This window comes from Nipponia nippon, unplaced genomic scaffold, assembly GCF_047370975.1.
Source record: "Nipponia nippon isolate SJK-2023a ecotype South Korea unplaced genomic scaffold, ASM4737097v1 scaffold_5, whole genome shotgun sequence".
Taxonomy (NCBI): Eukaryota; Metazoa; Chordata; class Aves; order Pelecaniformes; family Threskiornithidae; genus Nipponia; species Nipponia nippon.
The window spans coordinates 19,666,188-19,680,652 of record NW_028262369.1 but is presented as its reverse complement, the minus strand read 5'-3'; the positions used below and the strand labels follow the sequence as shown (position 1 = coordinate 19,680,652).

Genomic DNA, 14,465 nt, shown 5'->3' with positions numbered 1-14,465 from the left:
GTGATGAGGATAGAGCTAACTCTTGTAGTTAAATGGTGTAGTGTTATAGTTGGAGGAAAAAATGTTCTGTTAAGCTAGCTCCTTGATGGGATAAAAAACATATCTGGGATAAAGGATTACTTAACTAGTGCTCAAATTGAGAATTATGTTACTCCATAGACAGTCATTATGCTAGATCATTGCCACCTGTATTACAAGTCATGAAAGTAAAGGAATTGATTTCTTGTGGTTATCTCTTTACATTTTTTTCCCTGTGGGCTGTGAGGGAAGGTAATGAGAGAAGCTGGAATATAGGCCCCTTGCTCACTAGCTGCTGAACGCACCTTCCCTGATCCTGCAGACAGCCTGCACTAGCTCCTGAGACAACTGGGGACTCTGCAAGGTGAAACTGCTGTCTTTTAAGTAGTAAACTTAAGGTGCAATCAGGTGCAGTTACCATTTCCATCTGCCTTTTCATCCTCAGTCTCACTGATGTGTAGATGTCAAAGATGACTGTTGGCAATCTTCAGGAAGCTGATACTCAGGTGTGTCTAGGGCAGGTACAGGGACTAATTCTGTGCACAGCAGTGATAGGTGCTTGGTTTAATGATGGACAGAATGTGAGACTCTACCAGAACAAGAGAAGAAAAGCATGAAATCTGTCTCTGGTACATTGATTTATGTTAACCAGAACTCATACTGGATTCATATGGGTAACGTACAGCTGAAGATGCTATGATGTGTCTTAAACTCTTCTGGAGAAGAGTGAATTGCACGGCTGTTGGACAGAACTCAATTTAATTGTATTTTTATTTTAACTCTTGCTCACACCGCTCCCCTCCCCTAGCACATTTGGGAGAGAGGGGTGACATCCAATGTACTTGCCCTGCCTAACCTTTAGTGTACTCAATAGAGGGGAGGAAAAAGAGGCTTTATCAGAGGTTATGAGTATAGTATGAGTGCACTCAATGCTCTTCTGGAAAAGCCCATTTCTCCCCGTTAATTAGAGATGCAATTTTCTTCACATCAGCTACCTTTATGGGCTGAAGTTAATTTCTACTGTAGTGACAAAAAGGCTAATGCAATCCATGTATAAATGCTATAAAATGCTAAGCAGGCATGAAAAATTGCACAGCCTCTGCATTTGGTGCTCATATAATTGCTATTGGTGTATCATCTGGTGTTTACAGTTCTAGGAGGCCAAAACCTGCAGGGTTTAGAGGAGCTCTCTTTTTCTGACTTAAAATATAGAAAACATCTCCCAAGGTCAAGAAGCGTACTCTATAACTGTATCAAAGCAAAGGCTGAAGAACAATGTGATTGGTCTATAAATACATGCAACCAATTCAGTAATTTGATAGAGAATTAATCAGTGAATTCAGCAGACAAAATAGAACAAAAAAAATTAATCTTATAGTGGAAGAGGAATCAACTTGCACAATTTTAAGAATACATACTTAATCATTTATGTAAATTAATTGTTCTTGGAAGAACTTACCTTGGGTGATAATCATGTTATTGAAACATCTTTTAATCCACTTGGGATGCTTTCAGGAGTGTATGTTGTAGTTCAAGTAGAGATATCATACATGAAGCAGTAATATAAGGCAGTCTCATGGCCTCTGATATGTGGGCCATTGGGATAAAAGATTATAGAGGTTCCTCTGATCTGAAAAAAAGAAGGAATCATAGTAACAAATTTCCTTTAATTGAGCTACAAATGTGACTGCGTGAAGTAGGAGAAAACTGCCGCCTTAAAGGTGAAGCAAGCCTATGTGATCCAATGCTCTGCTTAATTGACTAGCCAGCACAAAAGCACTGCCTGAATGAGGGAGGAGAGGAAGTATATTTTTGAACTGACAGATCCCTACTTTTAAATCCCTTAGTTCAAAAATTTATCTATAATTAGAAAAAGACATCCATATGGTGACTTTTCTAGTCCCAGATGGGTAGCTGTCATTTTGCACATGATCTTTGCTTCTCTTTTGAAGTAGAAATGAGTAATCTTGGAAATATTAATCTGACTTCAACTATATTTATCCTTCTATCAACAGTGATGACACACTTTGATTTCTTTCCTGGCGTACACAGTATGTGCTGCGGTGCAGAGGATTCCAGTTGCCATAATTTTCAATGGAAAGAATAATTATTACAGGGAACTGTAAGTAAGTTGTTATGGAATATTTGTATATTTAATTAGCAAAGCCAAAATTTTCAAGAGTAGTGATGCAAAGATACGCCAAACTTGAAACTCCGCTAAGGGGGTGATAGAAGGTGTTCTGCAAGTGCTTAAAATTGGCTCCTCTCTTCAGCAGTGTGTTACCTGGCACAGCAGCAGCTGTGCATCTGCTCCTGCCTGGCAGGCTTCTGCTGAGAATAGTTACATCAGAGCAAACAAAGAAGTAAAAATAATTTACCATATCAGAAAAGATGTTTAGGTATCTGACTTATCTTTTTCTCTTAACTACTGGAGTATTAATCCTTAGCATGGATCTTTCTGTCCTTGTCAATATAGTTTCTGCGGTGACATAACTATAGGCATCTTGTGTATTTAGACTTCCATTTTCTTTTTTGGGGCTGGGAAGGGGAAAGCTATTGTGCGTGTAAGGGGAAGGTATTTTGTAGCAAGTGTTATGTCTGTGCGTGACTTTCCCCCTCTCATTTTACAAAAACTAATTTTGGTTGTTTGTGCTTAAATATCCATATAGAGAGGCTAGCAGTCTCTGTAAGTGGTGCAAAAACTTGACATTTCTCTTAGTAAGCATTCTCGTTAAACTGCAATCTTATTTTGGAGGGGAAAAATGTTACAGTACCCCTTTTTTACCACAGGCAGTGTCAGAGGCCAGAGGCCAGATCCAATCAAATGAAGTAAATGGAATTACCCTGAATTTACTCCTGTATAAGTGAGAGCTTGTTTCAAGCCCCAAGCTACATGAAAATGATTGCTGTTCTCTTTGCTAGCATTGCCCATATGAAAGCTGACATAAATACGACCTAGAGTGAACTTATTTAGCAAGTGATAGGGTACATTTTTTTTGCCATGATTGAAAGGCCTTAAGAATGCAAGTCTCAGATGTACAAAGAAATAGAGGTGCCTGAGTTCCATTAAGATTGATAGGAATTAAATGCTTAAGTGACTCAGGCCTATGCCTCCGAAAACATTCAAGCATTTTTCAGCAACTCAGTGATCATAGTTTCTTCTTTTTAGGACTATCCTTATGACAAAATTTGATTCTGGTTTTTTTTTTTTTTTTTAACATCTATGAAGCACAAGTGATGAGAATGAATGTCAGAAGTTTATTTTTTTAGGTTAATGCTTTTTATAAGCAATTAATATTTTAGTGTTGCTGGCCTAATACTAGGGGAAATTTTACTGTAGTCATAAATTTTGCAAGTAACTGAAGGGGTAAAAGATTTGAAAATTAACTTCGTCATTACAAGGGTAGGGGAGAGCTGCACTCCACAGTGAGGAGAAACCCTACACAGTCAGTCATGTGAAATCAGAGAATACAGTCTTGTATGCAGCTGTGTTATGACTTCAAAAGGACTTTAATACTTCATATCTTTTTTTCTTGATTTCCCGCCCCCCCCCAGCTACAGAGGATGGCAGAAGAAAGATATTCTGTCCCTCTATCAACCTTATTCTTAGAACTTCCTCTGGGATTTCAACCCACTACTTCAAGTCCCTTTACTGTTTTGCTTTAGATACTCTCTTAACATTGTTGTACGGAAAGATGCAAACTCAGTTAAGAAACTGTCTTTAGAAATAAACCCATGTGGATTAGATCAGTAAGAAACCAGTAGGAAAATAACATTGCTGTGGTCTACTTGCATGTTCTAAAACAAGATGAAAAAATGTATGCATCCAATGATGAAGTAGCTTGCTAATCAAACAAGTGGTATGTGGCTTATTTTGCTCCATGTCTCTTTAAAGTCATGAAGATTAGATATTAAAAAGGAACTGCATGTTTTACAGTTATGAGATTAAATAATCATCTAGCACTTAATATTTGGTAATTTTAATCTTGAGTTGTGCCTCTAAGTGCTTGACTAAGTACATAAATTTAATAAAACTTGTATATATGCTTGAAATATGTGCCAAAGATTTAAATATTGTGGTAGAACAATGGGTATAGGAATATTTGTTGTGTACCTCTCATCCTAATAAATCCTTCACAAATAAAGCAAGCCACAACTAAACTGTAACTAAGGCCAACTGATTTGTGCAACAACAATATTCAAATCTTCACTTCTTAAGAGCCTATGGAAAATGTAAAGTCAACTGAACCAGTACATTGTGGTTAATTAGAGGGAGGGAAAAGATATTACTGAGATTGAATGGTGGGTACCCAATGCAAATATTTGAATTGGACAGTTTCCAAAAAGATGTGCAGGTGGGGCAGGTTTCTGCCCCTGCACAGGGGAGCACTTGTCCCTTAAAACACGCAGAGTGAAGCTCAGCAGGTTAAGATGTAATACGTACCAAATTTTCAGTTTTGGCTATGGAATTTGAGAGTTGTGGATTCTCTCAGCTGACTTTTCTTCAGTCAGAACCTAACGAGTACCAGTGGGGAAAAGCTTCCTAGGTTAAAGCTCTCTTTCCATTTGCAGTTTCTGCAGGAGACTTGCTACCACATTAAATTGGCAGGAATCTTGCAGAAAAATACACAAGGTAACAAAGGACACTTAATCACACACAACACACTATGAAACAATATTTTCTTCCTTGTAGAACAACAGTAGACACCATGTCCAAATCTTTCTATCAGTTAAAATGACTCAAGACAAGGAAATTCTGCTGCTATGTTTCAGGACTTCTAATAAGTGATTGATGTTTAATAAGGCTTAAAATTTGTATACATACCCCTATGGGGTGTTGGGATTTTTTCCCAGTTTGACTAGGTACAGTCAAGAACCAAAATTCATATGAAATGGCAGGTTAATGAGTCCCTAAAATTACTTAGTGCCACCTAATCATGTTTTGCTTGACTTCGCTTAGAATTAATTACAGCTAAAGAAGCAAAAGGCTGAATTCATAAGAGTGAGAATGATTGCCAATTTATAAAGAGTTTTGGGGTGACCAAAATATCATGTAGCTCTAGCTGGTAAAACGTAGTCTTCAGCTGTCTTTAATGCTTGATGCACTTTTGTTATATGTTTGCCAAAAAATATTACTGTCATATAAACCTTCAAAAAAAACCAAACGAAAAAACAAACAAACAAAAAACCCCCAAAAAGACACAAAAAAAAAAAAAGAGACCAAACAGGTCAGTAGAAACAGTTAGGAATCCCTTTTATGAAGGGAAGGTTTGTGCATAAAGAACTTGTAGGGTCTCAGTGGGTGAAGCTGTATTCATGTACATTTTTCATTAGTGTAAGAAAGAGTTATAAACAGTTTGCAGTATAATCACCAAAGTAAAGGGAATAGTCCTATCAACGTGTGCAGATATGGCACCCTCCAGAGAGGTTTAGAAATCTGATTCCCGTTCTGTTCTCGTTCTGATCTTGTTCATTTAATTACATGCTGTTTGTCAGGATCTGGGACAATTTTAGAGCTGAATGCTCAGAGAGGAGACTCATACTTGTATTTATTATTGTGAATAGGAGTATGCAGGGATATTTTTACGTATAGCAAAAACTAGAATGCCTTCTCAAAGCTATGAATTCTGATTCTTTCCTGATGCTAGCTTTAATCTGTTGTATACAGTATGTAGATGACAAAACCCTTTAGCAAGTGTAAAGGCTCTACTTCTAATACAGATGTATAGAAAAGAGGGATGAGTCTGTGCAAGGAGGAGCCATTTAGAATGTGACAGCAGGGAGCTATGGGAAGCATTGCCCTGTGTTATTCCACATGTTGCTTCCTCACAAGGCTTCAGGCAAGTTAGAAACTATGTGATTGAGAATAGCTTCACAGAAATCTGAGAGGAAAGGTACAATTAATGTCAGTTAGTAATGAATTAATTATACAAAGATGAATGTTCAATTATTTTATTGTCTAATTTGTCTCCAACACATTTATGTCATCCATCTACATTCTGAGGCTCCACTGTTGTTGAATTTATTATTGGCCCAAGGTCCATCCACATATTTCTCTATACTTCAGCATGACTTAAACACAATGAAGACAAATGCTTAGAGACAGTTTTTAATAGTATTGAAGTGACATTTCATTCTGGGCTTTGGCCATGCTCTTATTAGTTAGATCTATTTACCCTTTACGTGGGTTCTAAGGGGCTTATTTAGCAGCGTATGGGTGGGAGCCCAGTTATATGTAAAACCTGTTTGAGACGTGCCTGCTTCTTAGGGAGGAAGCAAGTTAAGATGCTTAAATACCTTCCAGTAATCCTCTGCTGAAGTTTATGTGCACCCACAGATGGCTGTGGGAGACTTCTGTAAAGCCTGTACATCCTTATAACCTGTACCTGATTGTTCTTTTGTTATGTTACATCCCCTCTTCCTGTATAGATGAGGTGGAATGATGGGAAATTACCATGCAGATTCAAACAGTAGAAGCGATGCTGCTTCTGGGCACGAAGAGGAGTCTAATAATAAGGACGTCCCGCTCTGCAGGAATCTCTCCATATGGGAACTGTTCTATCCAAACTGTGTTGTAATTCTATTTCCAATGTCCATTTCTCAATTACTTGGAAACTGTCTGCTTTCCTAAGGGATGCTTCTTATTTCAGCACTTCAAAATTATGCATGAAATTTACTGCTCTATCAAAACAATAAGTTATTTGCTCCTCACAAAAAAAGGAGTCCTGGGACTGTAGGTGATTAAAATGTTGCAAGGCTGCTTTATCAGCCATGTTATAGCCTGAGTTATTGCCGTCAGCTGTTCTTTATCTGGTGTTTACAAATACTTGTTTACATCAGTGTTTTCTGCTGCTTTTTTATCTCCTTTTTATCACTATGTCACTAAAAGCTGGTTCTGTCACTCTTCTCTAGTTACCCATTTTTTGCCTCTGTTGACTGGGTAGTTGTAACATTATTATTTCTGTGTTATTGGAAAGCAACTTACTTCTTATTCTTTTTCAGCTCTCTGCTTCTGAAAGCTGTGATTGCAAAATCACACCAAGCAATTCTATTGGGTTTTTATCTGTCTCCCTCTGCTACTATTTGCATTTTACTGAAAGTCATTTCTGAATTCTTTTTTTTTTTTTTAGTAAACATAATTAGCTCCTGTGAATAGGAAACTGTTTTTCTTTATTGCTTTTTATTAAGTACATTTTTTTTCTTCTCCCTCGAGACAGGATTGTAAACAGGACTGTTTTAGAAGGTATTCTTCCTTGCTCTTGGATTTAGAAACAAAGACGACTAACATCTGTTATCAAATAATATTTTATTGAAGATTTGAAACTGTTGTTAAACTGTTAGAAAGCCTTTGAAATCTGTAAATCTCTACTTAATCTACACTATTTGAAATTCTTACTTAATTATTTTTCAAAAACATTGAAAGCCATGTGCCAGATTTAATCATTGCCTTATACTGACAGGAGTTTCTGAATGTCTTTCTGCTCAGTTAATTAGTTCATTCTCTAATAGGAATTATTTGGAAGGTACCTCTTGGGCATAGTGTGATGAAACAGTATTGAAAGGTGCAGGAGTATTCAGTGATCCGATCATATCTAGATGTTAATCTGACACTGATTTTCCGTATGTTCCTTTTCTTGAAAACCCCAAAGATACTCTATCATCCATATTACATTTCTAATCTTGATTAATCTGCAAGTCTTTAATTCACTGTTCCCTCTATCTGTTGGTAACTTAGGTATCTTGTGTCAGCTTTTTTACTTTGAAGGAATGTATACTTTTAGCATAGAATCATTCTGCATTTAGAAAGCAGAAGGGTAGTTTTTGCATTTAGATTTAATTTGATATGACATATTTTGAGTATCCTCCAGGATACTTTTATCTTTTTTTTTTTTTAAAATTACGTTCTTAGAATAGAACATGAATTCATTACCTTAAATAATAAAACGTTCAATTTATTTATTTTGGTATCACTAGGATTTTGTACTTCCTATGACTGGAAAGTTCTTACAAAAAGAAGCCTATAGGAGATAGTGGCATTGGGAGCAAGGCAGAACAATGCAAAATGAATGTCTGAGTAAAAGCATTTTCATTTCTCTTGAACTGAGATGAGATTCAGGGGATGATTTTTTTTTTTTTTTTAAAGCATGTAACTAGAAGAATCTGCTTGTTTACCTTGGTATTTTGCAAGGACTTTTATTGTTCCTTAAATTTGAAAACAGCTTGTGTATTTTTATGCAGTCTATCTTTATATACTCATCCCAAGATACCTTGTGATGATTCAACTGTTAATAATATCTGTAAGTTGGAGACAGCATGGTTTTTTGTATTGAATATTGAATATCTTGCTGCAGAAAAAGGCCAAAGCTCATATTAAAAGAGCAATTATGTTTCAGTTAGCTGGTTGATATTCTTACTTGGAATTGGTGTCCACTGAAAGCTAGAGCAAGATCTGTCCTCACATGTTAGGAGACTAGGTGTATTAAGTATTTCTTAAAAATCTGCAATTATATTAAAATATGGTAAATTTCCAACTACAAGCTTGACCCTTCTTAAATCCTGCTATGTTTACAAACCTGGCATGCTTATATGGCAAAGATGTGACAAAGTAAGCTATCCCTAATTGACTTCAGGTAAGATATGTGGTGTTGTATGTGTTTAACATGTTAAACTTCACAACTTCTACTGTGGAACTTCAGTGTGGTTACAAAATGTCTGTCAAGAGTTGCTGAAGTATGACACTATAAAATCCATGGCTTAAATCCTGGTGGTATTGAACTACTTCTTAATGAAGTTACATGTATTGGAGACCTCTTTCTGATAGGTTCTGATCCCAAATTACCTTTACCTATAATTGTTGCCACCTGCTGGTAAGTATTTACTTCCCTCTTACTCCAAAAGTTAACAGTCTGTTGAGGTGCAGTCCTTCACGTAGTTTGCAAAGGCCTTGAGCTCCTTTGGGAATTGAATTTGTAATAAAAATGTAAAATCTATCTCGAAATGGCATTGAAAAATACGTTGGAAAGAATTAATCAGTAGTTAAAGCTTGGCACTGTTGTAGCCTGGCTTAAGCTCTGTGACAGGGATACCTAGATACCAATGGGAGAGAAGGGGAAATAAGCCTCTTGCATATGTTTTGGCTGTCATGCTGCTTCTCTGATGCATACCAATACTTTATTGTTGCAGATGCCATCAGAAAGGCTTTTTCCCTTCCAGTAAATACTTTGGGGGCAAAGCAGGTGAAATCACTGGTAACTGGGTAATTTTAGCATAAAGCAAAATAAACTTAAAGTTGAGGCTCCAAATTCTGTTTTCCTTTCTTGATAGTGCTACATGAGAAATATGGCAACATTTACACTTTGATTAAATATAAGAGAGAAAGAAGGTGGGGATAGGAAGCAATCTGAAATAGAATGGACCCTATTTTAATCTGTGATTGTCCTGAGAAGAAATTGTGTTTTAAGGGTTAACTTGAAAATAGTCTGACAAAGTTCTAGGGGAACCTTTGGAAACAGACATCCATTTCCAGCACATTTTCAGTGAGAATTTGATGCTTTGTCCCATTATGTCTTTGGACATTTTTTCATTCTATATTGTATTGCTCACCAAACTTATTACAGAGGGTGGTATTTTCAGATTTCCTTCATAGCTCTTGGTATCCAATATTGATGGTCAACCCCAGAGTTAGTATTCTGCTGTTACCCTTAATAACCCTGTATATCTGCTTTTCTCTGTAGTCTCCTGGTCTTTGAATAAATTGCAGGCTCCCAGATCTTGCTGAGCTCTTCTTACTTTCTACCTCTTTTTCTGCCTGCCCTTGTGCTAGTCTGAACCTTCCCTCCCTGAAAATGAGGTAGCTTGAAGGGGAAGAACAATCTTTGTTTTCTCACCAGAGGGTTCCACCTGATCCAGTCACGACCTTAAAGAACATGAGTTGTTGTAACATAGAACAACTGTCGTCTGTTGCACCTCTTCAGGTGCTGCATTGCTTACTGGTGTCAGGATCTACATGGTCCGCATATTCCAAAGCGTCTGCAGTATTTCATAGATGTAATCTGGTGTGTGTGCCAAGACTTCCCATATTTTTGTTTATGCATTTGATATGTCTACTTTTAAAGCCATAATTTGGAAGCACAGTTTTCCTGGTTTTGCTTTGAACCCATTTTGTTTGTTTGTTTTTTACATCATGAACAGAAAACATAATGGGAATCCTCTGTGAGGTACTACCTTGCAAGTGTCCGCCATGCAGATGTAAATCCCAAGCATTATGGACCACTCTATGAAAAAATGCAGCTTTTACAAGTGTTCCCTGGTTTGGCACAGGAAAAGTTAAAATTTAGTCAAATAAAGGAAATCAAGTTTGATTCAATTGGCACATTTCAAAGCTTTTAAAAGAATTAGCTGTGATAATTTGGTATGTCTCTCTCATCCATACTTTCAGAAACTTTGACTTCAGTTTCTTGAACAAAAAAACACCTAGGAGCATAACTTTTCAGCTATAACGGTGCCTTTTTGTTACCTTCAAGCATTGTTTTCAAGGAGCGAGGTTTAACACGTTTCCTAAGAAAAGCATTTCATTTCGGTGATTTTGGTGTCTTAAATGAAGTTAAAAAAATACTGGCTGAAATATTTCTAAGATATTCTAAACAACTGTAATTACTTTATAGTTCCTAGCATATGTTAGGGGCCAATGTGCTTAAAATGCAGGATTTTTTTTTAAATTTCTTTTTCTTTTCCTTATAGGAATTAGTGGAGATAAACATATTCAGAATAACTGATCTCCCTTAATCATAGTGACTAGGCACAGCTGCAATGTTAAATAAATGGTTAAGAATATTGTAAGAGCCTCTTTCAGGAAATACATGAAAACCAAGAAACTTAAGGATTATATGTGAGTTTGTTCTTTAAAGCTTCACTTAAATTCTACTCTTTGTCATTTCAAGTTTAAATAATGGTAGTAGCAGTATAGGTCTTGATTGTAAATGTAATTTGTATATGTAGGATTTTCCTTTGTCACTTTATCTGAAGTATTTTTTCTGAAATTCTTTGAAGTGGCTTAGAAAACATGACTAAACATAGCTACATATGTGTCCATAGTGTGCTATTTTATAATACCTGAGGTGACTACATGGAACCAAGAATATTGCAGTATTCAAGTCTCCTTGTTGTTTTTATTGCTATGCTTCCTAAGCAGCTTAATGTTTGTCACTATAGAAATTTACATCAACTGTGTCACGAATGAGCGGTTAGGTCGTAAGGTGGTCCAGAGGAAAGGGGGCGGGGGGGAGGATGAACCACCACAAACTGTAAAAAAATTAATAAATTACCCTGTATTTACTAAATTCGGACATCCTGAGATACAGTTCAGTGCTGCCCAGAACATGTCTCCCAGAACATGCCCAGAACTCTGACTCCCTGTTTTACCTCCTGCTAGCGTGGCAGAACAAATACCTGCAACGGTGGGCTTAATTTAGCAGATACTAGCGCATCAGTATTTTTGCAACAAAGCAAGACATTTTCCAGTCTGTCAGCCTTGATTGTTTTTGTCACAGAGCACATGGAAAGGATACAGTTCTCCAATGAACAGATTTCAAAACAATTTTGATTCTGTCCCTCCAGAGTGTGTACAAGCTCTTTTAGATTAGTGACATCTACAGCTTTATAAACACGTAATGACTCGAAATATCCACACTGTTAAGATTAGATTAGCTGTCTATTAAGGACAGACTTGTGCAAAAGTTTCTTTGATATGACCTCATAGTCTGACAGCAAAATACTGATAATGGTTCTGAGTGCTTCATACCCTTGGCACCTTAGCTTAAGTATGGTAGCTGATGTCTGATATGGTAGCAGATCTCTGATCTTAAACCCTTGTTGGTAAACCAAAAGGCCAGTGTCTCACAGATGAGTATGTGGCACTCCCGTTTCATGTCTTACGAGCGTAAAAATCTACCTGAAGAGCTGCTCTTTAGATTTTTGTCTTTGACAGTCACCCTGGTGCAATATACAGCACTATAGTTAGAAAGTACACGTGCAGTCTTGCTTGTACTTCACCTCTTCAGCATGATTGTCAGATGGTGCATGACAACTGACAAACCAGTTAAAGGTAACATCTGTGAGTCAGTGAGTCTAAATAATTATGCCCAGCCTCTAGTGCGTGTCTGTATGCTTCGAGATAAACCCTTTTGAAATGGCATCTCAGAACATCAGCAGGAAAAAAAAGACAAGATATGCCTTTTGTTCTTTTGCCTTCATCTTCCACTTACCTTCAGCAGTTTTTGATATTTACTAGTGGTGTCTAGGAAGGCTCTCGCAAAGCTTTATTTTTGTAACATTTTCCTGCACCTCTTCCAAAATGAACTGTTGGGAAATAATCATGGTGACACAGCTAAAGGTAAGTCTGCCGCACAATCAGGCCATGTGATTGGCATGGAGTCTGAACAGATTCCCTCCTGTGTTGATGTGCTGTCACTTAGTCTATTCTCGCCTGTGTCTCTGTGGATAAATTGAAACATTCTCTGTGCCAAATGCCCAAGGATTATTTTCCCCCTCAGGAAACCCTGGGAGAATGTTCCTTCTAAATACAGAAGAACATTTAACAACTCCTGCACTCAAATGACAGCAAGCACTAGAAGAATAAATTCATGGGTTGTATGTAATTTGGGCAAAAACACTTGTAGGGACACAGGTGAAACCTACAGTGTAGACATAGCCCTAGTGTAACAGTTCTTTATAGAATAGTCTGCAATAATTTGGATTTAAAGAAGGTGTAAGAGGAGTCTGTGGACTACTACTTTGCTTCTTATTGTGGAAGACTCTTCTAGCTCAATTTCTTGTATCTTTTTTTTTTCCCTTGCCCTATTTTTTTTTTTTGCTATGCCTTTCTTACTGCATCTTTCCCTTGAACCTTCTCTTCCTGTATGTTATATTCAAGCTGAGAGATGCTCCAGGTGCTTCAAATGGCCTCTCCATTACTCTCTTTGCCCACTAACCCCACCTCAGCAGATTTGCCTGTTCATCCTTCACAGGGGGAACTTGGCATACTGATACCTCATGAAGACAATGTCAATATGTCCAAGGGTACCCCTCGAGCCTGAGCTATTTATGTTGTTTTCTTCACTTGGGGCAGCACTACTTCTCACAGTTAGTAAGTCTCAGCCATCTGAGTGCTGGAATCTAATTAACCTGCTTTATTCAACCAGCTGCTACAAAAAGCTGAAAAGTAGAAGTCCCTTTGGTGCTCATTATGAGCAGGTTTTGCTGTTTGTTTTGCAGAAGCATTCATGTTCCACATAAATAATAAAGAAGCTCAAACACACAAACTTGCTGTTATACATTGAAAAATAACATGAAGTTTCATATAAAGTATGACACAGTTGTATGAATAAGCCAGCTCCTGCTTTACTCAGACTGAAAGGATCACTGCTGATGGCCTTTGGCCTGAAACCCTCCAAATACTGTCCTGAATAGTCCAGAAGTGCCCTCTTAGTCCTGGCGTAGTTTTCGGTCAGTGGCAAGTTATGTGTACCTCACCCTCTCCTCATCTCTTTAACTCTATGTTGACATGTGAATCGCTATTATCTCTATTACTGTAGTCATGTGAATTTATTGACCACTATGATTAATTTATTGGGAGGCTATAAGCTGGTCATGTATGGCACTGTTATGTTTGGGTTAGGGAACAAAATAAATTTGTAGCATAGTTGAAATCAGTGGGCTTTTCCAGTTTTTCACACTGATGCTTAAAGCAGTTTGCTCCAATGTTTTAAGCACCCTGGTGCAGGGAAATACTAAGATTTCTGGAAAAAAGCTCCTAAGTCTGTCTGAACAGTGCTTTATGATGGTATTACACAGCTGTAGAAGAAAATTTGTTTATTGTACATCAACAGCCCTCCTTACATAGAACTGTCAGGTATAAAAATAATTTTGAAAATCAGGAATGTGTATATTCTGTTTGTATTCTTAACTAATCTTTTTTATTTTGACAAAAATAAACAAAACAAGCAACTGCTGGTCACTGGCATAGCTCTGTCTACTGAGTGGTGAAATCATTAGTTTTCTTCTAGCTACTAGAAGGACTGCTTAAAAAGTGCTTTGCACAGTCCCAGGTGGGAAATGAGGAATTGGAAAGTGATGGAAATTAGTTCTTTTACCCAGATGTGCTTACTCAGAGTTTTAGATATACAGGGCTCTGTGCATTTCATTTATATCTATTTGCTCTACATAAGGTGATCTGAAACTGTACTGCACTGTGGTTGGAAATCTACCTTTGTGGACTATGAATCAGAATTCCTAGCATCAGCTTTTTCCCCAAAATTAAATGGATCTATAATAAATCAATTTTCTTGGGAATAAAAATGTCAAATGTTGGCATTTCTAATTAACAAGGCGTGTCAGTTTCTTAAAATTTAATGTGTCCCATGTCTCTACCAAATAGTCTCTTACAGCTG

General features: G+C 37.2%; 1 long non-coding RNA gene across 1 annotated transcript in view; it reads left to right on the top strand.

Annotated features, from left to right (window-relative positions):
• The first annotated feature begins 270 nt into the window (after positions 1 to 270).
• LOC148052073 (uncharacterized) overlaps positions 271 to 14,465 on the top strand; it is a 40,219-nt gene continuing 26,024 nt past the window's right edge. The window contains exons 1-2 of the long non-coding RNA XR_015698839.1: positions 271 to 382; positions 2,034 to 2,140. This is a non-coding gene — a long non-coding RNA (uncharacterized LOC148052073). The remainder of the gene's footprint in view (positions 383 to 2,033; positions 2,141 to 14,465) is intronic.